General features: G+C 39.5%; 1 protein-coding gene across 4 annotated transcripts in view; it reads right to left on the bottom strand.

Moving 5' to 3' along the window:
• Glis3 (GLIS family zinc finger 3) overlaps nucleotides 1-23,077 on the bottom strand; it is a 449,742-nt gene that overhangs the window by 5,973 nt on the left and 420,692 nt on the right. The window lies entirely within an intron of this gene.

Raw genomic sequence — 23,077 nt, 5'->3', positions numbered from 1 at the left:
TAAACCTTCTTCCTTAGTCTTTGTGGTAACTGGGAATTCTCCAAGTGAATACGTAAAATAACTAAGAAATAAGAAGAAAATATTTTCAATACTCAAAATCAATCATCAATCTTTTAATAATCTTCTTCCATCTACCCTGTTCAATTTTTTTCTCATTCAATGAAATTTGCTTTTTTATCTTATGGGATACTTTTATGTGATCTTCCACATCTCCCACAATTCTGTAACTTGTCCTGCTTTTTTTCCCTCCTTGCTTCATGATAAATTTAAATCAGTGGAGTACGTTTTTGGAGTATCATGTGCTATACAATGATGAAGCCAGGCACTGGGGGCTTATGCCTGTAATCCTCACTACACGGGAGGCTGAGATCTGAGGATCAACGATTCAAAGACAGCTTAAGCCAGAAAGTCTGTGAGACTCCTTATCTCCATTTAATCAGCAAAAAAAGCCAGACATGCACATGTAGCTCAAGTGGCAGGGTGCCAGTCTTGAATGAAAAAAATCCAGGGAGAACCTGAGGCCCTGAGTTCAAGTCTAGTTTCTTTTAGTTTTCTCTCTACACATATATGTATAATGTATGAAAAAATATATATATATGATTTGTTGATTGCACACTTTATTGGAGGAGAAACGCGACTGGTTCCTAATGCTACTTTTCATTGTTTTCTCGACTAGAGAATGTGAATGGCATTGTGTGCTTGGCCAGGCCATTGTGAGGATTAAACTAGTCATCCAATAAGGAAGTTTATTTCTAACATTCTGAAGTGCTTTCAGAACTAAACATCCTGATATCACTCTTCTGTTTTTGATTGGGAAAACCAAGGGAATTGATAGAGGAAGTACCCCAGGATTGATTCCTTCCACAAACACTGGATGCAGAATTCATTTATGGACTTTGGTCCTGTCTACCTTTCTCCACTAGACCTGCCTCTTAAGATTGTTTAGGCTTTGTGCCTGGTTAAGAAAATCTGAGCCACCTGTCAGCAAGCAGGGGAGGTGCTATTTGGGTTGTTTTTAGCTTTCTAAGTAAAAGCAGAGTACAGTGACTCATCCAGCATACTGTGCTTTTCGTTCAGCATCAAACCCTGAGGGTAGCCCAATAATACTTAGATCACCCCTAGCTAGGAGGGCTGTTTTACAGTTACCATGAGCACTATTAATGATTTTATGTTTAACTGTGCATAAGCCTGTAATGACACAGCTGACCCTCTAGAAGCTTATGATCCAAGATATAAATCAAATGAAAACTCATGCACAAGGCACATTCACAGAAGAAAGCAGCAACAATAGCATTCATAGACAATAGTACACTACTGTACAGCAGTAACAGAAATATCCACGTAAGGTTTTGAAGAATGATTGTTGCATTAGGAGTATAGGAGGCAGATGGAAAACAATGGATTCTACTCTTTCAGTTTCCTAAAGGCACAATCTCGAAAGACAGACAAGAAAAAGACCCCCACACTGGTAATTCATACATACTTGCATCAATGATCAATCAGTATGAATGAACTAACCATCCTCAACCTCCCAAAGAAATAAAAATCAAACAATAATAAAATGTCATCTTCTTTCTAGTGAATTAGCAAAGATTTTAGAAAAATCATTCTTAATGCTAAAGTGTGAAAAGTGAAGAAAATAATTCTATGTTATGTCACAGAACTTATGAAAAGTTACATATATATATATATATATATATATATATATATATATATATATATATATACACACTAATGCTTTTAGAAAACCATTTGACATTCTGTTTAGATCTAAAGTGTTTATTCTCTTGGATTCAAATTTTTACTTCTGAGAAAGTACCGTTAAAGCACATTTTAAAGAACTCAAGGAATTCTGCATAGAGCACTAATGATCATTAATGAACTGGAGGCCCAAAACAGATAACTATCAGAGAATGATGACGCAAGGGGTAAAACACCTAAGAAATGCAAATATTGAGTAGCTATTGAAATACTATTTATAAGGCACATTTAATAGCATGGAAAAGTCACTATTAAGCTCACGTCAATTATTTTATCTAAAGAAGTTATTAGCACAAATTAATTACATAAAGGGGCTTCATTGTGATATAGGTAACAGCTATACAAGGTACTTTGATCAAATTCTCTCCATCTATGTTACTCTTTAACCCTCTCCCTTTCCCCTCCATCTTCTGCTCTATAATCTTCTTTTCTTTTTCTTATCTGAGTTCAGTATCAGGATAATATTGGCTTCATGAGTATTGGAGAGTTTCTTCTTTTCCTACTATTGGGAATAGTTTAAGAAGTATTGGTACCAGTTTTTCCTTTAAGGGCCTCATAGAATTTAGCAGCTAACCCATCCAGTCAACGCTTTTGGGGAGACTTGTTGCTAACAATCTCATTGTTCTTACAGGTCTGATCAAGCAGTTGATAGTCTTTTGGGTCAAATTAGGCAGATCATTTGAATCTAAAAATGTCTCCATTTCTTATACATTTTCCAGTATAGTATAAGTTTTGAAAGTATTTCTTACAATCCTCTGAATTTCAACGTTAGTTTTTTCTAGTATCCTCTTTCTCACCTCTACCTTTGTCACTATTTTGTCTTTTCCATCTTTCTTTTGGTTAATGTGGCTAAGGTTTTGTCATTCTTATGAATTTTTTCAAAAACTCATCTTTTTGTTGTTGATTCTTTGTATTGTTAGTCCAGATTTCATTAATATTTTATCATTTATTATTTCATTAATAATTTCACAATTTTTTTTCGGCCTGCTGATTTGGAGTTTGGCTTTTTCCTGGTTTTCTAAGAGGTTAAGATGAATCACTGACTTACTTACTTAAGAGCTCTGATTTCTTAATGCAGGTGCTCATAGTTCTAAACTTTCCTTTTACCACTGCTTTTGCAGTTTCTCAAATATTCTGGTAAGCTGTATTTTAATTTTCACTTGATTCTAGGATTTTTCATTTTTCCCTTTATTTGATGACTCACTTGTCATTCAGCCAATCTTCATGTGATTTAATTGTCACTGTGATTTTTTTATTTCTAGCTTTACTTCATTATTATTTATAGTCTTCATTCCATGCTGATATCTAACAATAATTCCATACTGTTCTCTTATAAGGTGCCAGTGGCTCACAGGCTGTAATCCTAGCTACTAAAGAAGCTAAGATCTGGGGAATGACGAACTAGCACACGCATAAAAGTTTGTTAGATTCGACTTCCAAAATAACCAGCAAAAGTCATGCTTAGGTATGGCTCAAGTGGTAGAGCATTAGCTAAGCAAACAAGAAATCCTGAATTCAAACTTCAGCATGAATGTACATGCATACCCACTCACTCACACACACAGCATGTTATACTGTAAGAGAATGAAAAATAAACAGAACATTCTGGAACATCATGGTCCTTCAGAGACCTATGTGTATTGCTTGCCTGTGGTTCCCAGATCCTGTAATAACTGCCACATATCCTGACTTGACCCAGTGGGGGTCCCAAACAGCCACAAGTCTGAGTGCTTTGAGTAACATAAATCTGTGTGGTTTGAGTAATCACTTGGCATTGAAATAAGGATACAGGGTCGAACCAGTGTCATCTTGGCCACATGGTGGATGACAGAGAATTGGGTTGACCTGGTGCCATCTTGTCTTTATGGTAGAGACAGGGAAGTTCCATCCCTCAGGCGGTGAGCATGCCTGACTTCTTAGAGGCAGGGTGGGACTTAGAGGATAGGTCACTGGACCTGTCAGTCCTGTACCCTGAATGCACTTCTTGAGTTTCCTGTGACCCTACTCCCGACCTTGACTCTATTTAGGCTGGGACCAGCTCAGGAGCCATTATGCCAGGCCTCATTTCTCCTGGCTCTCCTCTGGCCACATGATGTGCCACTTCAGTTCTCCATTGAAGTTGATCTAGTTTGTGGGTATTGCTTTCCTGCTCTTTCTTCCCTCTCCTACTCTCATGGCTCAGTTTTCTAACAGTGTTAAGAATATTCAAGGGGCTATAAGGTCTTTAGGACAGGAGTCCAGATGCAGACTTCCAATTTGACCTCTCAAGATGTGGCTTCTCTGTTTCTCACAACTGAGTTCCTAAACAAGAGAATGACCTGGATTTGGAGGACCTGGTAGCCAGGCACATTGCAAATATGGCCCACAAACTAGGAGGAAAGAATTACTATGGTCTATTAGAATGTAGTCTTTTCATTCAACAAAAAAGAAAATATTTGCTGTCTATATCTCTGCCCTGGCTCTATTCAAAATTGTCACCCATCAATTACTGGGGAGTATACCACAATGTAAAATTACCCTTCCAAGAAGAGGAGATATTAGTCACCGAACTTTCATGACTCTCCAAATATAGGAATGTTAATCATTCAGGTACAATGACATTTAGAAACAGTCACTGGCCCTTCCATGAAAACCAATTCATTCTCTTTCCTATCTTTTTCTCTTGTTTCTGAGACTGAGTGCAAGTGTCTGGATCTAAGGGAGGAAAGCCAAGTAGTTTATAATTCCTGCCTTCAGATGAAATGAGAATCTGTTAAAACCAAGATGGCCCTTTGGCCTGCAGTGATTCTCACAACCAACCCAAGTATAGCAAATTGTCATAAAATTCCTTTCTCCAAAGTTGCCAGTTAAAAAAGATGCCAAATACACTGACATGTGGATGGTTGTGATCACTGAAATCAAAGCGTCTCACATATTCTTTCGCAGCACCATTTCCGTAAAACTAACAAGCATTTTAAGAAGAAAATCCCATTAGCATCTTGCCACATACAAACTAGGAGAGCCCTAGCTCATTTGCTGTATTCCAGAGGTTGGATTTCATGTAGAAAATTTGGGAAGAAGTTGACTTCTTGGACCCAACACAAAATGAGGCAAGATGTTAACACATTTTGTGAGCATGAAACCTAAGGGTAACGGAAAGGCTAGCCAATCTGTCATTTCACCAGGCAGTGATGGTTATCAAACACTGGTTCCAGTACGGCAGACACCAAAGAAACAGAAAGATCCTTCCTTGAGGACTGCTAATGTAGCTGGATTGAGGACATAAACATTTATTAATAGCCAATGAAGAAATCTTAGCTGTCACCTTTCAGTATCACTCACCTTAATTTTACAAGCTATTTTTCCTCCAAGGGTGGAAGAAGGGAGGAATTTGAAAATAATCTCGTTCTACCTAAATTACAACTCTGAAGACTGAGGAAAACCATTTTTGTGAGTCTCAATTTCAGGAAAGTTTTCACTCTTTCTAAAACCAAATTTCGCATTTCTTCTTGGGGCTAATTACAACAACTATATTAGTAGCCTAATATAAACTGGGAGAGTAAAAATTGTTTTTATTTCCACAGACTGGAAATGGTCAAATATACACATTCAAAACTGAAGTTCTAGATATGAATACAAACATACATATACAAATACATGTTTGTATCCTATTTTCTCCTCTAATACTGTCTCTGAGGTTTTTTTTAAAAAAGTATATCACTAAAATTTATTCCTAAAAGCTTTTTTTAGCTTTGCAATATACAGTTGCTTAACGTCTTTTGATAATGGGTGAAATGAATTCAAGGTCACTCTTGCCTACCTGATAGATTATACCCTATGCACCTGGATGTTGATTTCCTTCCCAAGTGAAATTGATGTTATAGGAGAATGGAATTGCAGAACTAAATACAGTAAGGAAAGGTGGTCTCTAGGGCAGTGCTACCAACAGAACATTCCAGTTCTTTATCTGTGCTGTAGTTGTAGAGGCTAACATAACCAAAGGGACTAATCTGTACACTTTATTTTAATTAATTTCAACTTAAACAGCTATACATGGCTGCTGGCTACTGTATGGCACAAGGTAACTAGAGAGCAATCTGAATTCCAAGGTTTAACAGACATTTCAGGAAGGTTTCTGATTAAATTCCTGAAAGAAAAACACATGATCCGTTAAGAGTTTAAATAAAGGTCAGAAAAATTTATTTCAGACTCTCGACCTTCAAGAGAAGGAAGTCTATCAAAATATTACAACTATATCCATTCCTTAGTAACACTTGACTTTTTTCCCCAAGGAATGAGTATAAATAGATCTGTAAGTAAATAATGCTTACTCAATCCCTGACCCTCAAGAGGGTGAATACTGCTCTAGACTACTCTCTCAGGGCAGTTCAATTTTCCCAACAGAACTCCAGTTATTTGGGGAAGCAACAGCAGGGAAAGGAAATGTATGCCACCTACTTTCTGTGCTTTAGATTGTGGCCACATTCACAGTGCACACTGGGAGTGACAACACAGATTCTTTTCCATTCTTTAGACCAGGTAAGTCAAGTGTCATCAGAGGATGCTCTGCCCAAATATGGACACACATGAACGGAGCCTAATACCACCACTCAATGCCATGAAAAAGTACTAGGTCATGATGTGCAAAGACTCATGCTCTGTTATGATACTACTGGAGGACAATCACTCAACCCTGGGTACCAAGAAGAGTGCTGAACAGATAACTCCAAGGACTGAGGAGGACCTTTCCCTGTATCTGGTTCATCTGGAACTATATGATGACCTCCCATGGGTCACACAACCCACATGTGGCAAACAAAGCACCTTGCAGATAGTAAGATGTCCCCACAGATTTTGACCTCGCCAAGCTCAGAGTCTTTCATGAAGCTACTCAGAAGTCATACTCATCAGGAACTGTTCCCGAGGACTGTCAGATACCTGCGGTTGAGAGAACCACTGAACACATACCGTGCTTTAGAGTGCCTTAATTCTAGCATCCAGGTTAAGCACCATAGTTTTCCAGCTACTCCCAAAAGTTCAAGTCAGTTGTTCCAGACATTAATTGATTGATTGATTGATTGTAGTGCTAGGGATGGAACCTAGCACATTCTAAGCAAAGGATCTCCCAAGGAGCTCGATCTCCAGCCCTAGACAGTTGAATGAGGTGTGTGCTTGTCAGTGCTACTGTTATGTTTTTGTAAAATGGGTGTTTTATTAGGATCTGCTTGTGAGTTTCCCACAAAGATGAAAGAAGATTAAAAGGGCTCATCCAATGTAAAAAGGCTGAGCCAGGCGCCCGACACACAGTTTACATTTGATGTTTCATTTGTCTTTTTCTGTTCTTCCAATAACACACACTTTGCAGTCTCAATGTTGTCTTTCGTTTAACAAATACTTAGTAAGAATTTTCACAGTAGTGAAAAATAACAACCATGAGCACTTCTATGCCTTCTTGAAACTTACATTTTAGTGGAAGAAAAACAATAATCAGCACAGATGAGGAATTATAATAATATAATGTCATGCTACCTATAAAAATAAAAAGGACATTTTTCTCAAAAGGCCATACAGAGAAGCGCTTCTCTTCTGCACAGTGAAGTAAAGACAGGAAGTAAGAAAAACAACGACAAATAAAGAGGTTTGGTTATGTTTGGCCTTCTTTTACCCTACCCCTACAATGGCAAGTATAATTTGGTGGCACCTGCACGACTCAGCTGAAGACCAGCGCTTACGGAGAGCACATCCTGCAGGTGGTACTGAACAGTTCATGCCTGGGTAGAATAAGCAACATCAGTATCAGGGGCTGTGCTGGAAGGCCCTCCATTCTTTGATGAAATGGCTGAATGTCAGGGAAGGAAGATGCATATATTTAGGAGCTTTATAGCTCTGGATTTTCTTGGGAGACTGTAATTTTGTAGGCTGCCTTAGGAGGTGTAGTATTTTTGGTCTTTGTCACATGACTGCTGCATAGGTAGAAACATGGCTATGTCCACATGATGAGCAGGTGGGGTCAAATCAGAGATCGTGGCATAAATAGGAAGTGCGTGACTTTCTTTGGTTCTTTTGACTTTTTTTTCTTTATTGGCCAGTTCTGGGGCTTGAACTCAGCACCTGAGCACTGTCCCTGAGCTTCTTTTGCTCAAGGCTAGCACTTTACCACTTGAACTACATCGCCACTTCTGGCTTTTTCTGCTTCTGTGGAACTGAAAAATGGAAGCCAGGGCTTCATGCATGCTCGGCAAGCACTCTACCACTGAGCCACCTTCCCAGCCTCTCTTTGATTTCTTCTTCCCCAGCACTCCCTTGGTTTTTCCCTTTCTCTCTGGGGACCTTGGAGCTGCCCTCTTTGAGAGATATTTGTATACTTTTTGACATAACCAAAGTCTAGGGGGGAAAAAGGGATTATAGGGAGCCCCCTTAATGTTCCACATAATTTTTCCATGAATATAATAACGGCTCTAAAAAATAAAGTTCTAGAAGTCGGTGAAGTTGTACTGCCTTCCTAGTGTTTGCCTCCACTTTTCTCTAGTGAAATGTGTGGTCCATCAAAGCAGGACCTTGTTCCCCTTTGCTCACTGTTGTGTCCCTGGTTACATAGAAAAACACCTGGTAAAGACTGGAGCCAATATGTAGCAGGCACTCCATAAACACCTGAATGAACACAGGCCAGGAAAGTCTTGGCTCCGTTAATCACCAAGTGAATGACAGGTAGGCTACATCACTGCATTTCATCACTTTCCCAGTACACCACTTTCCCGGTACATCACTGCGTTTCAATAAAAGACTTGCAGCTTCCAATTCACTGTCCACTATTCCAACTCATCCTTGGAGAACCTTCCTGCTGCGGAGAGCCTTTGGTTTCACTCACCATTGGGATGAAGTGTCAGAGAACAGAACAAAGAAAGGTTTGAGGAAGCCTGGGATTCTGTTGCGTGGTGAATTAATGGCATGAACAAGTAGAGGAGAAAGGCAACAAGAGTCTTAGAAGGACAACCCTTGCTAGCAATATCCCTCTACATGCTCAGAGATGGGAGGCTTACTGTTTCATTCCCAATGAGGCGAATCTTTCCTCCCAAGGTTTGCCATTACTACCACCAGATCAGAATCATCCCATCTACCCACACAAAAAGGAGTGTCTCAACTCACAAATTTGGATATTTCACAATGCTTTTTTTTTTGAAAAGTGATGCAAACTATGTTCCCATTTCACAGACTAAGAGCTGGAAGTAGAGAAACCATTAGAAATGTTGCCTTTACAAAACAATACTTGGTTGATAAAGTACCATGCAAAACTAATTCCGCAGTGACACTAGACACTGTGTTGGGAATGAACTATACAACTTGGGTTGGGGGGAGGAGGTCAGGAGGGAAATAACTGGAAGAAAATGAGGGAAGGGAGTGATACTGTTCAAAAGAAATGTACACAATGGGCTGGGAAGGTGGCTCAGTGGTAGAGCGCTTGCCTTGCATGCATGAGGCCCTGGGTGCGATTCCTCAGCACCACATAAGCAAGAAGAAAAAAGCCGGAAGTGGTGCTGTGACTCAACTGGTAGAGCGCTAGCCTTGAGCTGAAGAGCTGAGGGACAGTGCCCAGGCCCAGAGTTCAGGCACCATGACTGGACCCCCCCCAACAAAAAGAAATACAAGGTACACAATACCTGACGAATGTAACTATAACTCCTCTGCAAATCACCTTTACAGTAAAATTTTTTAAAAAAGAAAACAAAAGAAGCATAAGAGAGCTAATTTTTACTTCATGTCATTGGAATAAAAAGTCAGAACAACATCCTTACCTCTGTTGTTAAGAGAAAAGTAAAGTATGTTTAAAATCGAAACTAGCCAATTACCTTACGTATATAAATACAATAAAGGTTAACTTTTGCTTTTAAAAAAGAAAAAGAAAAGTCATCTAATCACTTAAGTATTTCTCATCAGCCAGATAAGTGGCATTATTTATGATTCCAGCCTTTACCTTAACAACAATGGGCAAAATAAGTAAAACAATAATCATGTAATCAGTTAAGTCTAGAAGTTTCTCAATGACAATTAACCTGCACTGGGATTTTTGTGAACTATTTTGGCCAGTGTTTTACCAGTCCCTTGGAATTCTGTTGTAAGGAAGGAAAAGATCTAGTAAGTAATTTGCTCAGACACAAGAATCATTCTACATGTTTGACATTGAAAATCTTAGTTATGATGCTGTTTTAATTGCTCTTAGTGCACAGAGACAGAGACAGAGACAGAGATGGAGAGAGACAGAGAGAGAGAGAGAGAGAGAGAGAGAGAGAGAGAGAGAGAGAGAGAGAGAGAGAGCAAAACAACTTACTTAAGTACAATAGCTACCAAGTCAGAAAACCAGGAGTCAAATCTTGGCCAATTTGTTCACATAGTTCATGAAGACTAAAAGGCTCAGTGACCAAATGAATTTAAACACAATTTTGTCGCTTTTGTTGATGTCCCTTTAGGCCAAATTTCAGTCAAGGTTATTTATATTTATATTGGGTCCACGTCTTAGAAAGAACATTATTAGGTTAAAGATACTGAGTAAATGGATAAAATTGATCACCAATCACCTAATTACTAAAAATTCTAAAACCTCAAATGAGTTAAAGCAGACATTTTAGGAGTTTCTTAGGGCCACCTTTCTTCTTAGTCACTGTTTTATTTCTATGCATTGTATGAAAAATTTGGGTCTGATTTCGATTCAAATCCAACTGCATCTGAAGAGCCTGTTAACCAAACTGCTTGTCTTTAGGCAAATTCTTTTCCTTCACAAGTCTCACATTCTTTGAAAACAATACTTAATTTTATAAGGTTGTGAGAAGTATGCACAGGGTATATTTATGACATTCCCTGGCACTTGACTAGGCCACAATAAAAGGAGCAATTCTGTTCCAATGAGATGAGTGTAGAGGTTTCAGCATGTAATGTAAGAAATTCTGTAGCAATTTCTCTCATGTAACTTACTGCCTTGAAGTCTAAGAATGATGCTACTCGTGTGTGTGTGTGTGTGTGTGTGTGTGTGTGTGTATGTGTGACTGTCAGTAATGAGGCTTGAACTCAGAGCCTGGGGATTGTCACTTAGCTCTTTTGCTCAAGGCTAGCACTCTACCACTGAGGCCACAGCTTCATTTCCTGACTTTTAGAAGTGAACTGGACATAAGAGCCACTTAGACTTGCCTGGGGTGGGGAAGGGATGGGCTAGCTTTGAGCTGTGATCCTTAGATTCACCCCTCTGAGTAGCTAGGATTACAGATGTGAGCCCTGGATGCTAAGCAATGCTACTCTTCTTTTTATTGCCAGTCCTGGAGCTTGAACTCAGGGGCTGGGTGCTATCCCAAGGCTAGTGCTATCAAGGCTAGTGTTCTACCACTCTGACCCACAGCGCCACTTCTGGTTTTTGAGTGGTTAATTGGAGATAAGAGTCTCACTGGGACTTTTCAGCCCAGGCTGGCTTTGAATTGTGATCTTCAGATCTCAGCTTATGAGCAGCTAGGATTATAGGTGTGAGCCATTGGTGCCCAGCTGGCAATGCTACTCTTAATAGTAACATCTCCATAATTTGGTTATCATTTCTGCCTTCTCTCCTAGCCTTGGAAGTCAATACCATGCAGATCTTTATTTGAGCTAGAGCTCCAGTAAGCTTCCTTCCTGGAAGAGGTAGAGAAACTAACTCTTCATTTTCATACGCAGTCTATAAATGGTGAAGCTACAGGCACAGCACACAGACTGTGTTAGGAAGACAGATTTGTCTTCAGGCTGAGAACTGAACCAGCTTGCAAAGCACTGAAGCTATTTACAACTGACATTTAAAGCAGCTACTGTACTAAGAAAGAGGAAAATAATGGAAATAACAACTCTCCCAACTCCACTTGCGCACACTGATAATGACGAAACCCCATGAGAGCGGCTCTGAAGTTGCTCTTTGGAGCAACTGCCTAGTGCCTAGATGCTGGACAGAGGAGCTGTTGCATGAGCAAAGCCCACACCTGGCTACAAGAAGGAGGGTCATTAATATCTGACTCGTGTTGCCAGTATGCAGGCCACAGTGACCTACGCTCTCCACCTGTGTCCCACAGCAAGATGGTGACAGCCTTGATCACCATCAGCCAACACTATGGCCTTCAGGCTCACCTATAGTTCTGGTGGTGGTGGGTTTTCTACCTGTAAAGGGATCAGATTAAAAGGATGAGGCTAGGCAGATTGTGTTGTTAAAACCAGACAATACAGAAGAGAAGGCAAAACAGAGGGAAAAGGAAGGCGTGTGTTAAAACAACACACTTGGCTAAAAGCTGTAATCAGTTTTCATTTAAATACTCCAAACCACTCCAGACCCTAGTAACATGGTGGCCTATGGCTCTAAGTCCCCAGAATGATAAGTTGCCAAAGGAAACTAATTGCAACTTGTCTCAGTAATTACCATGGGTGGGTATCTACAGTTATATTAAAATGGTTCAGTGAATCCTGACGGTGAGAATGCACATTTTTCAAATTACATAAAATAGAGATTCACAAAACATCAAAGTCCAAAGGAGCCTGAGATAGATTTGAAAGCCAGCTTTGTTCTTCCTTCACTAGCTGTGGTGCCTTGAGGAACGTATGGGCTCTCTGAGCCTCTGATTCCCTATTTACATGAGGAGAATAATGTTCATATAGCAACCGAATTCTCAAAGTGGGGAACAAATGGAAGCGACTCGGTGTCCAGGAAACTCGAGAGTTGCTTTTCATACTCTATGATCTACCTGCTAACTACAGCTAAAGATTCGTAAACTCTGGAGATAAGCAAGGCCAGTGATGAAGAGCAGAGGCGTTGGACATTCTGTATCGGATGGTAAAGTGAACTTGACACTTCGCTACTGCTACTGGCTAAGGTTGAGGAGAATGGACTGGTAATGTTTCCATGAATAGTGACCACTATTAGGTGTCTTTATGGACCAACTGGAACAATCAGTGTGAAATGTTTTGCCAACTGTGAAACCCACTAAAAACCACTCTAGCTCCCATTGTCTCATCATAAGCAGAGAGCTATTTATCTTCCTCGATCCTCTGAACATGGAGTACATATACCTATGGTTATGTCAGATTTCTGCCCATAAGGCCAACAAACATTTTGATTCTGGGGTGTTTGTGTCTAACACAGACCAAAGGAATCAAGACAAAGAATAGAGTTAATTTTGTCTTTCCAAGAGGACTGTCCTGGTTCTCTACAGATTGTAGGCCATGCTGCATTTTTAGGACTTTCCTCCAGGAGGCAAAGGGAGAAGGAAAAACTAGCAAATATTTACCTCCTCACTTAAAATAAAAGTCCACAAAAAAAAAAGTCCTTCCTTGCATTACCCTGATTGAGAATCATCACGAGGGTCCCAAGTGCTACAGCTTGGGCTATAGCTTCTTTAACCACCAGCTCCACTTGGGCATGCTTGTTAACTACGCCATGTGCTTTGGCTCTAAGAAAGATTTAGCGAATCAGAATGTCTGGAGGAAGGACCCGTGAATCTGTGCTTAACAAGTCATTTTTTACACTGCTGTTTGAGAGGCTCTAAGAACACTGTGAGATGATTTTCAAACATCCAACATTTTTTCAAGTGAAACTGCAATGGAAAAAGAGAGCAAAAGGACTCAGATTCCATTTGAAATAGGAAAGGAGGCGCTCTTCCAAGGAGCATCTCTTCCCTATATATTGGCCATGGGAAAGGAGTCATTTTTGTAGGACCCTGGGATCCTTCAGGAGATAATGCTGGTGACTGTCCTAAAATGACTTTGAATTATACTCTCATCAGATGGGTCTAGATGACTTTCCCAGCTCTACCCACTCAGTCCTTTTCCCTACATGTTAAGTTCTTGGTCAAGGTGAAATCATGAGATGTCATCTGAATGACTCAAAAGTCTGGGTGTCATTGTTGGTCCAATTCTGACCCTGTGGCTTAGACTTTTGTTGACTAGCTATAAACAAACTCCCACATTATATCCGCTTTACTGACCAGATGACTTCTTGCTTCTCCACAGTTCATGTCTGATTATACAATTATCCATTTCATTCTTGCCAGTAATCCAACGGCTTGATAATTATTTTACCCTCTGCATCTCTGGGCCTCATGTCCAAATTTCTATCACATATGGTTGTGTCTCCCAAAATCTACTGTCTAGAACATTATGCTCATATTAAATATGGGTTTCAGACCTATATTTAATCTAATCTACATTTGTAGATTTGTAGATAGGACAGTGGATATTTTGTTTGTGAAACTGACAAATGTCCCTGTATCCTAGGATTCCTGTCATCTCTTTCCAACTTGTCTTTATATCTTTAATTAGATCTTGAAGACACTAACCAATGATCTGAGCTACCAAGATATAACATTCTCTCCCTGACCCATCCCTCTTGTGGAACAGCCTTCTTTCCATTGTCACATGGGGAACGAAGTCTGAAAGTGCATCTTGTCCTTGCCTACACTAATCCCACCACACACTTAGCTTTCCTCCTCCCCCTTCCCTCCCCCTCCTCTTCTTCCTCTTCCTCCTCCTCCTTCTTTTTGTCAGTCGTGGGGCTTGAAATCTGGGCCTGGGCACAGTCCCTCAGCTCTTCCGTTCAAGGCGAGTGCTCTACCACTTGAGCCACAGCACCACTTCTGGTTTTCTGGTGGTTAATTGGAGATAAGAGTCTCACGGACTTTCCTTCCTGGGCTGGCTTTGAACCGAGATCCTCAGATCTCAGCCTCCTGAGTAGCTAGGATTACAGGCGTGAGCCTAGCTTTCAATTTTTAAGTATCTATTAGGTATTTCAAAATATGTCAAGTGCTGCAAGGAACAAAGAGATGATAGGATACCCAGGATCATAAGGATTATTCTCTGACTAGTTAAAAATATTTTCTCTATTGATTGAACCTTGAGGAGCCAGAACAAGACATAGTACATTAACAGGTACTAAATATCTAATAATGAATGGTGAAAACAGTGATGGTTATAAGAATTACAACAGAGCTTAAGAATCCTGAAATAAGAACTTTGTATATATACAATAGTTTATGAGGGAGATAGAAATTCTGCAACTTCCCTTTACATCACTGGAGCTTTCTTAAGGTAGAGAGAGAAACAAAGGTGATGAAAATAATGATCAATGGGCTTGACCAGGTTACCGGGAGGGGTTTGATTTTTTGGGGGGGGTCCGTTCATGGGGCCTGAACACTGGGCCTGGGCACTGTCCCTAGCTCTTCAGCTCAAGGCTAGTGCTCTACCACTTAAGTCACAGCGCCACTTCCAGGTTTTTTCTTTTTTGCTTATGTGGTGCTGAGGAATCAAACCCAGGGCCTCAGGCATGCAAGGCAAGCACGTTACCACTGAGCCAACTTCCCAGCCCCAGGTTTGATGTTTTGAGTCATATTTTCTGAGTCAGAGAGGTCACTAAACCTGGCCAGATAAAGAACAGACGGTAGAATCGATCAACTAAACCCATCCAGAGACATGTTGGGCTCTTTTAAGAAACTATTCTAACATTAAAAAATTTACTCAACTGATCTTACCTTCATCTCTAAGGAAGCAGAGTTAATAATATATTTCCTTTTCTCAGCACAAGATTATAATGAAGAGTTAGGTATCTATCCAACAAATAGTGTACTGGGTGGGTTTTTTGTATGGATGTAAAATTATGTCTGTACAAGTTTATTTGTGACACACATTGTAAGAGCAGTGTAGGTACTACCACTGATTTCACTGATTGGATTAAAACAATGCTACACCAGCTGATATCCACATATGCAAAGCACCTTGAGTAATCACTAGACTAATTCAAAATTCCTGACTCATTTGGCCATAATGATGAGGGAATTTGAGAACTTGCTTTGAGATGTGTGGATATGAGGTTAAGTTTGATGAAAGAATGCAGGAAGGGAGGGGTTGGTGGTTATATTTAAATGATCTAGAAAAATGCCTAAAGGTTTTTTTTTTTTTTTTTAAATTTCTACAGACTTGCATCTTAGAAGGTCTAGTTTTTAAAGACCTTGCAAAAGAATGAAATGGAGGGTTTAGTCAGAACAGTTTGGTTACAGAGGGAAAATTCCTGTAATCAGAATGAGCACTGACAATTTTAAGTAAACCAGCAAGAAATTTTAAGGGAACTGGGGTTGTTTTGCTCCCTGGTGCTGAATCTACATGACCTGAACGGGAGCACATCAAGGGACTTGTAGCATTTCATTGTTTTTGTTTTATGTTTTATTAACATAGTGGCTTTACTACCAGTAACTCTGGGATTCCTAATGCATGAGTCTTTGTTTTTCCCTCTTTAAAGGAGTTCCACCCGCAGTTCTTCACTTCTTTTTTCTTTCTAAACCATCAATTATTTACAATATATACACAGAAAACTTCAATTTAAAATCCAAGAATTAAAAGGCACAGATTGTCGCTAACATGTTTCGTCCTGAAGAGTTCAACAGAGCCCCTAAAATAGTTTGAAAGAAAATATTTAATTGATTTTGAGTTCTAATCACCAGATGCCAAACCTCATGAGTTTCAACTACAAACAATATACTGCTTGTGAAAAATTGTCATTCCATCTCTCAATGACTGAAAAAGCACTAGATCTACAACAATGTTCATTAAACACCCACCCATATATATTTTTAAGTTAGGTGGTAGAAAAGCTAGAATAACCAATGAAGATTTTTTTTTTCCTGGATGCTTCCTTCTCCTCAAGACATTTTTGAATTTGAATTAAGAAAACGAACTACCACCCTGCAAATGATACAACTTGACTTTCAGAGTTAAAGATAAGGTAACCATTAACTAAGGACTACAAAAACCCATATTGTAGTTCCTGATATATAATGCCTGTGATTACTAAAATTTCCTTTAGTGTTTGATGAAAGTATGAAAAGATGTTCAATCACATTACTAGCTAGAGAAAAATTAAAACAAGTTACCCATCTTTGCTGTACAAACCAACTAGCAACAATGAAAGTAATGTCACACTCCAGTGTGGTGCTGGTGAGAGTACTGAGAAGAAGAAACATGGTAGTTCCTGTCCAACTCTAGAATGTGTTCATCCACTAGTCCAGCAGTTTCTCCTCAGAAACATTTCTTGGGCTGGGATATAGCTCAGTGGCAAAGGGCTTGTGTAGCAAGTGCAATACTTTCTACCTTCGGTTCAATCTCCAGTACCAAATAAAAGTAAAGACAAAAAGAAAATAAAGTTAAAAAAACAAAGGAAATATTCCTTGAAAAATTGTGCAAGAGGTCAATACATGTCTGTTGCATGTTTAGGTCAACACACATAATATACATCAATATGGAAAATTAACAATGGCAATGCTAGAAACAAAATAAAGATAAATATGGATGTCTATTAATGAGGAATTGATTTAAAAACACACAGGATGTCTGTGAGAAAGTCACCATGAGGGAAAAAGGAACTTATCTATGTATATTGACCTGGAAAGCAAAAGCATGTATTTTAAAAATGTCAATTTATAAAGCAAATCAATATCAAGAACCAGTAGCTCAGGCCTGTTATTCCAGCTACTCAACAGGTTGAGATTTGGGGATTGCGTTTCAAAGTCAATATGGGTGAGCAAGTCCATGAGACTAAGAACAACTAAGAACAACTACAACTAAGAACCAAAAAGCTGGAAATGGAGCTGTGGTTCATGATGTAGAGCAACTAGCCTTGAACAAAAAAACTCGTAGACAGTGCCCAGCCCCTGAATTCAAGTCCTTGAACTCTCTCTCTCTCTTTCTCTCTCTCTCTCACACACACACACATACACACACATACACACCCTCAAACGAGTCATACAACAAAATCAGAATTTAATGCCATTTTTATGACAGAGCATGTGAATATATATCTCTACATATATTTACGTATTATATGTGAACATTTATAGGTATATGTGTGTGCCTATGTGTGTACACACACATATATACATGTATGTAATGTATATATATACACATGTATATGTACATAGACAAACTTTTATTTCTGTAAGCATCTTAGTCCAAAAGAGTGCTCACAGATCTCTATGAATAATCATTACCCTTGGGCAGCTGAATTGGGGTAAGCATAGGCTAGGAGAAGACTTAAATTCTTTTGTAAGTACAATACAAATACTATTTTTTTTTCTTTTTGTCGTTAGTGGGGTTCAAACTTGGGAGTCTGGGCGGTGCCCCTGTATTCTTCGCTCAAGGCTAATGTTCTATCACTTTGAGCCACAGCTCCACTTCCAGTTTTCTGGTGGTTAACTGGAGACAAGAACGTTATTGAATTTCCTACCTTGGCTGGCACTGAACCACAATCCTTACACCTCAGCCTCCTGAGTAGCTAGGATTACAGGTGTAAGCCACCCATATCTGGCACAGTAAGAACTCTTAAAAAGTTAGAGCAGGTTAATTTCTTCTTTCATAATTTAAAACCTGAATATGAATTTTTATTGTGGTTAAGAACTGGGTTCAGAGTACAGGAAGTCAGGCTTGTTTGAGAAGTCAGGCTTATTAAGTTTCCCCAGTATACACATTTGTAAAAACATCGCACATACTGCACAACAATGAACTGATCACATTATCTCTGACTATATTACTGGAGGAGGAGTTGGTCACATATCCAACGTGACTGTGGAGGAAACAGAGTTGTAGAAAAAGTCAGTAGAGGAAAGGTGTTTGGAGATAAGCAGATAGCAGATCTGAACTTGAATCTAATATATAACCTAATGGTTATGAACGTTTGAGAAACTGAAAATACTTTGGAATTAAGGATCTTGTATCCATGGGCATTGGGGAATCCCTAAAATTCCACTTCCACATGGTGACGACTGCCCAGAATTTCACTGCTGAACCGTTGGTATCAGCCATGTATTAGGAATCTTCTTAATATGGAAACAGTCCCAGGAAAGTGGTTCTATTTTAAATGTACCTTAAGATGGCAGCATGTTACCTCATTCTATTTCCAAGTGTACAACATCCCAGGCAGGTGGTCAACGCTGTGAATAAAAAGAGGGGGAAGCAGGGAAATAGGCAGGAAGCACCCAGACAAAAAGATGAACCCAGGAAACTTGGGTGTTGCACTTAATTTGGCTAAGGGCTGGCTCCAGCAAGCTAGAAGCTATAGCCAAACATCTTTCCCTTCTTCTTTCTATTATTTCCTATTTATTGGAACACATTTACTGAGCACATAACTGTGGGAAGCATTGTGGGAGGATGCTTGCCTTGTCCAAAGAAAACTCAGGGTTTAACAACGATATGTTAAACAAATCATTTTAACATCCTCATTGATCAAATACCTACTGCACATTTTGGGGATGGGCTTAATCTGCATTTGTGTGTGTGTGCTCACACACCGCTGCTTGAAGATCCTTTAGATGTTTATGTTATATATACAGATTACTCACAGTTCAGCCTTCCACAATCAATCTCTCATGCAGCTCTTCTGGTTAAGGTGACTGCCTTAAATCCCTCCCACAGAACTCATGTTAAGATGTTGAGTGCGTCTCACATACCCACCTAAATTTAACATCTTTTTTTTTTTTTTTAGAATTAACACACTGTCAGAATTTATCAAGTATTACTTATGTAAAGTGGGAACTTGGGGTAATTTTGTAGTAATTAAGTATATGAAAGTAATTAAGGATTTCTCTGAATCTAATCATCAGTCCCCAGTATCTATAGGCATTAATAACATCAGGGTCGATACTGAAAATTACTCCTGATTATGAGTGCTGATGATAACAGCCAAACAGCATAAAGAGTATGCACTGGCTCATTTCTTTTGTGAATATGTCACAACTTTCCCAGCAGAGTCAATAACACTGTTGATTTATAACCAATTACACATGTCTTCCTGAGATTTCAAGAAATGGTGACCCACTCATGCTCAAGTGGTAAGCAAGGCTGTTTCTAGACTTTCCTTTTATTATGACAACCTCACATTTACAAGTGTGACTCAATTTCCTGTGGAGGAGTATGCTTATTGTCTTTAAAATGTGATTTAAGAAAAAAAAAGGAGTAATCTTTCAAGATTTAACACTCTAAATCTCCAGCAATGAGATCAGTGTGGCAATGACCCAAACAGCTCCTCCTGGAAAGTTCCAATGGACAATTACTTTAAGTAAATAGCCAACAGAGGAAGAAGCTAGATGAACTCCTATCTGCCTTGGCATTTCCATTTAAACGTCAGTTTCCTAAGATTTCTATTGTTTGAAAGATGCTTTGGTTCCTGAGCTGGGCAAGCCCTTTACAATGTGTTTTGTTCTTTAAGGCCTGTTGAGAGCTAGAAACTCTTTGCTTCCCCCATGCAGTCCATCTGAACTAGCTTGACAAGCTTACAGCTCCATACTGAGGTAGGAAAATGCTACCATTGTCTGGAAACTGTCTGGCTTGCTTCTTCAAGATCCACAGGCAGGACACGATTTAAATCAGGAAAAAGACAGCTTAGACACCACAGCAGCTGTGACCGACTGAGAAGCTCCCCACTTCCCACTGATGCTGTGTAATATCAAACAGGCCACACTAAGGAGGGCACCTCATGGTGTTTTCCTAATGAAATCTAATAACTGGACCATGGATGATGAAAATCTTTTCACCCAGAGGGGTGAAAAAAAAACAAAAAAAAGTAAGAGGAAGCAGTGGAAATGTAAGAGAAACCTATGAGAATGAAGTTGAAGGGCATTTCATGGGGGCAGACTTCTGTTTCCTAAGAAACAGTCTGAACCAATCTGTCTGTGAACTTGGTAGTTCTGGTGCCATTTCACAGATCAGAAGACCATTCCAGACAGCACAGCTATCATGTTAGCATTATTAACAGAGCTTCAGTTTGGTTAAGTATAAGAAAGCACTAAAATCTCCTTCCTTCCTTCCTTCCTTCCTTCCTTCTTTCCTTCCTTCCTTCCTTCCTTCCCTCCCTCCCTCCCTTCCTTCCTTTCTTCCTTCTGCTTGAATTCAGGGCCTAGGGGTTATCCTTGAGATCTTTTCCTTTCCTTAAGGCTAGTACTCTACCACTTTGAGACACACCTCTACTTCTGGTTTTTAGAGATTAATTGGACATAATCCCTCCCCCACGGTATAACCCCTGCTTTCACTGTATTTGATGTTGGTATAATTTGTGGAGGGGAAGGGAAAAACAAATCGTTTAAATAGGGATACAGGTGGACCCATTGTAACAATGAGATGTACGAGACGTTATGTCGAAAAACAAACTTTACAACCTTGGTGTGGGGGGGGGGGCGCGCGTGTAGATGGGAAGGGATGGGAAGGGGAAACAAAGGAGGAGGGAAAAATGCTTGATAAGAAATGTACTCACTATCTTGCCCCTGTAATTGTAACTCCTTTGGTAGGGTATTTTCACAATTAAAAAAAAAAAAAAAAGAATCTCACTGGGACTTTTCTGCCCAGGAAGGCTTTGAACTGCAATCCTTAGAGCTCAGTCTCCTGAGTAGCTAAGGCTACAGGCTTAAAATCTTACTATCTTCTTTTGTACTCCCAAGACAAACTTGAGCTATTCTTGTCCACCTTTAACCTTTCTGCCTGAAAATGACACTCAATGTGTAGAATACCAGTGTTCCTATTGTGTCTAGGAAGAAGTAACAAAGTAAGTGAAGCAGGCCTGAGCACTGTTGGATGATCCTATGGGGCATCTCTTCTGCCACGTAGGGTTGCCTATTAGACATTTTGTCATTAAAAAAAAGAGTAACCCCAGCAGAAGTGTTCCTAGTGTAAATAAATTCGGGAAAATCTTGTATTCTTCACAACTATTTAGTTAAAATAAGCAGCTCACTGGGAATCCAAGACTGAAACAGACTATTGAAATCTTTTACTGCCAGCAACAGAATATTCAAGAAGGATTTGGGTCAGACAAAACAGCCTCTAAGGTTTTGAGTGATCATTAAACATGTACAAAACAACTAATGAAAAATGTTTTTTATAGGTGCTGAGTCTAGTGCATGAGATGGAGGGGTGAATCTTTCCTACCTCAGGGCCATACAAGGCTGGGGGTGCACCTCTCCTGAACAGGTACCCCAGGGATGTACTCATTTCTAATTTTATTCCAATAGAGCAGAAAGGGCTTCTGCCTATATAGCATCTCAGCTGAAGAGCTTTTCATTTCCTTCTTTTTATTATTCCAGCCCTGCTTCCTTAAGAAGGATTGTGAGCAAACAAACACAATTTCATATAATTTTGATATTTTCTCTTTGGTACCAGTTGCATCTAAGAGAATGAACTCTATTTAAGGGATTGGTGTGGGTGTTTTATGTGAACAGTCCCTTATAACCCTATGAGTTAAGAGTTTACTGTTTCCATTTCATGCTATTCTCTGTATAATGCTCTATGTGATTTTCCTAAAATACCAGATTGACTTCATGGTATAGCACTACCCAGAATGTTCTGTGGTCAAAATTCCCTTTCTAAGTTGACCTTGTGATTCAGTGTCCTTCTCTCCATTTTGTGCCTAACCTGTACACTCCAGTAGGACACACGTTCTCTGTGGCTCTCCTCTAAGCTATTTGTTTTCTTCCCTCTGCTCTGCCCTTTGGCTCCCATTCACCAGGAATGGTTTTCCATACCCAGCCTGCCCAATGAACTATTTATCTTCAAAGTACTTTTCAGGTGTCCTTTCTATAAAGCCTTCTCTGAACACATTGGGAGTCATGCCTTCGACTATTGCATGCATCGCAGAGCACTGGTTAAATGGCATTCACGTCTGCCTGACAGAGAGGATGGCCAATGAACATTTGCTTAACTGACTTGGCCTCTCCTAGATGGGCCTAAAAGCAGGCAGGTTGTGAAAATGCTGTTCTAAGAATTCCCATGGCATGTGAACAACCTGGAGTGAATAGGGCATTTAGAAAGAAACTATCCACAATACCAAAACAAGATGCACAAATATTAACTCTCAGGCAACTAATCCTGGCAAAATTTTAAAGCTTGCCTGGGCATGAGAATCGACAAAACAAGAAAGAAAAGAAAAGAAAAAAAACCAAACCCAGTCTTACATGACTAGAACGTCTTTGTGTTTACATAAAAAATAAAGGCCTAAAATGTACTAAGAAGTTGCCTTAGAGAAGTCACTCAAATAGAAACCAATACGTGCCATCAACCTTCAACACGAAAAAGGACACCTCATCCTCCATACTAGTGAAGGCAACGTGAAGAGATATAGAAAGAATAAAAGTGAGGTGAAGAAGGTTGATAAATCAATGCTTCTAATATTTATCAATCTATCAATATACTTTTTATTTCAAATTTTGTGTTCTTGGAAGTAGTGCTATGGCTCAAGAGGTAGAGTGCTAGCCTTGAGCTGAAGAACTCAGGAACAGTGCCCAGGCCCAGAGTTCAAGGCCATGACCAACAAAATAAT

Source organism: Dipodomys spectabilis, unplaced genomic scaffold, assembly GCF_019054845.1.
Source record: "Dipodomys spectabilis isolate Male_0828 unplaced genomic scaffold, ASM1905484v1 ptg000241l, whole genome shotgun sequence".
In the NCBI taxonomy this organism is placed as follows: domain Eukaryota; kingdom Metazoa; phylum Chordata; class Mammalia; order Rodentia; family Heteromyidae; genus Dipodomys; species Dipodomys spectabilis.
This window is presented reverse-complemented; position numbering and strand designations above follow the sequence as displayed.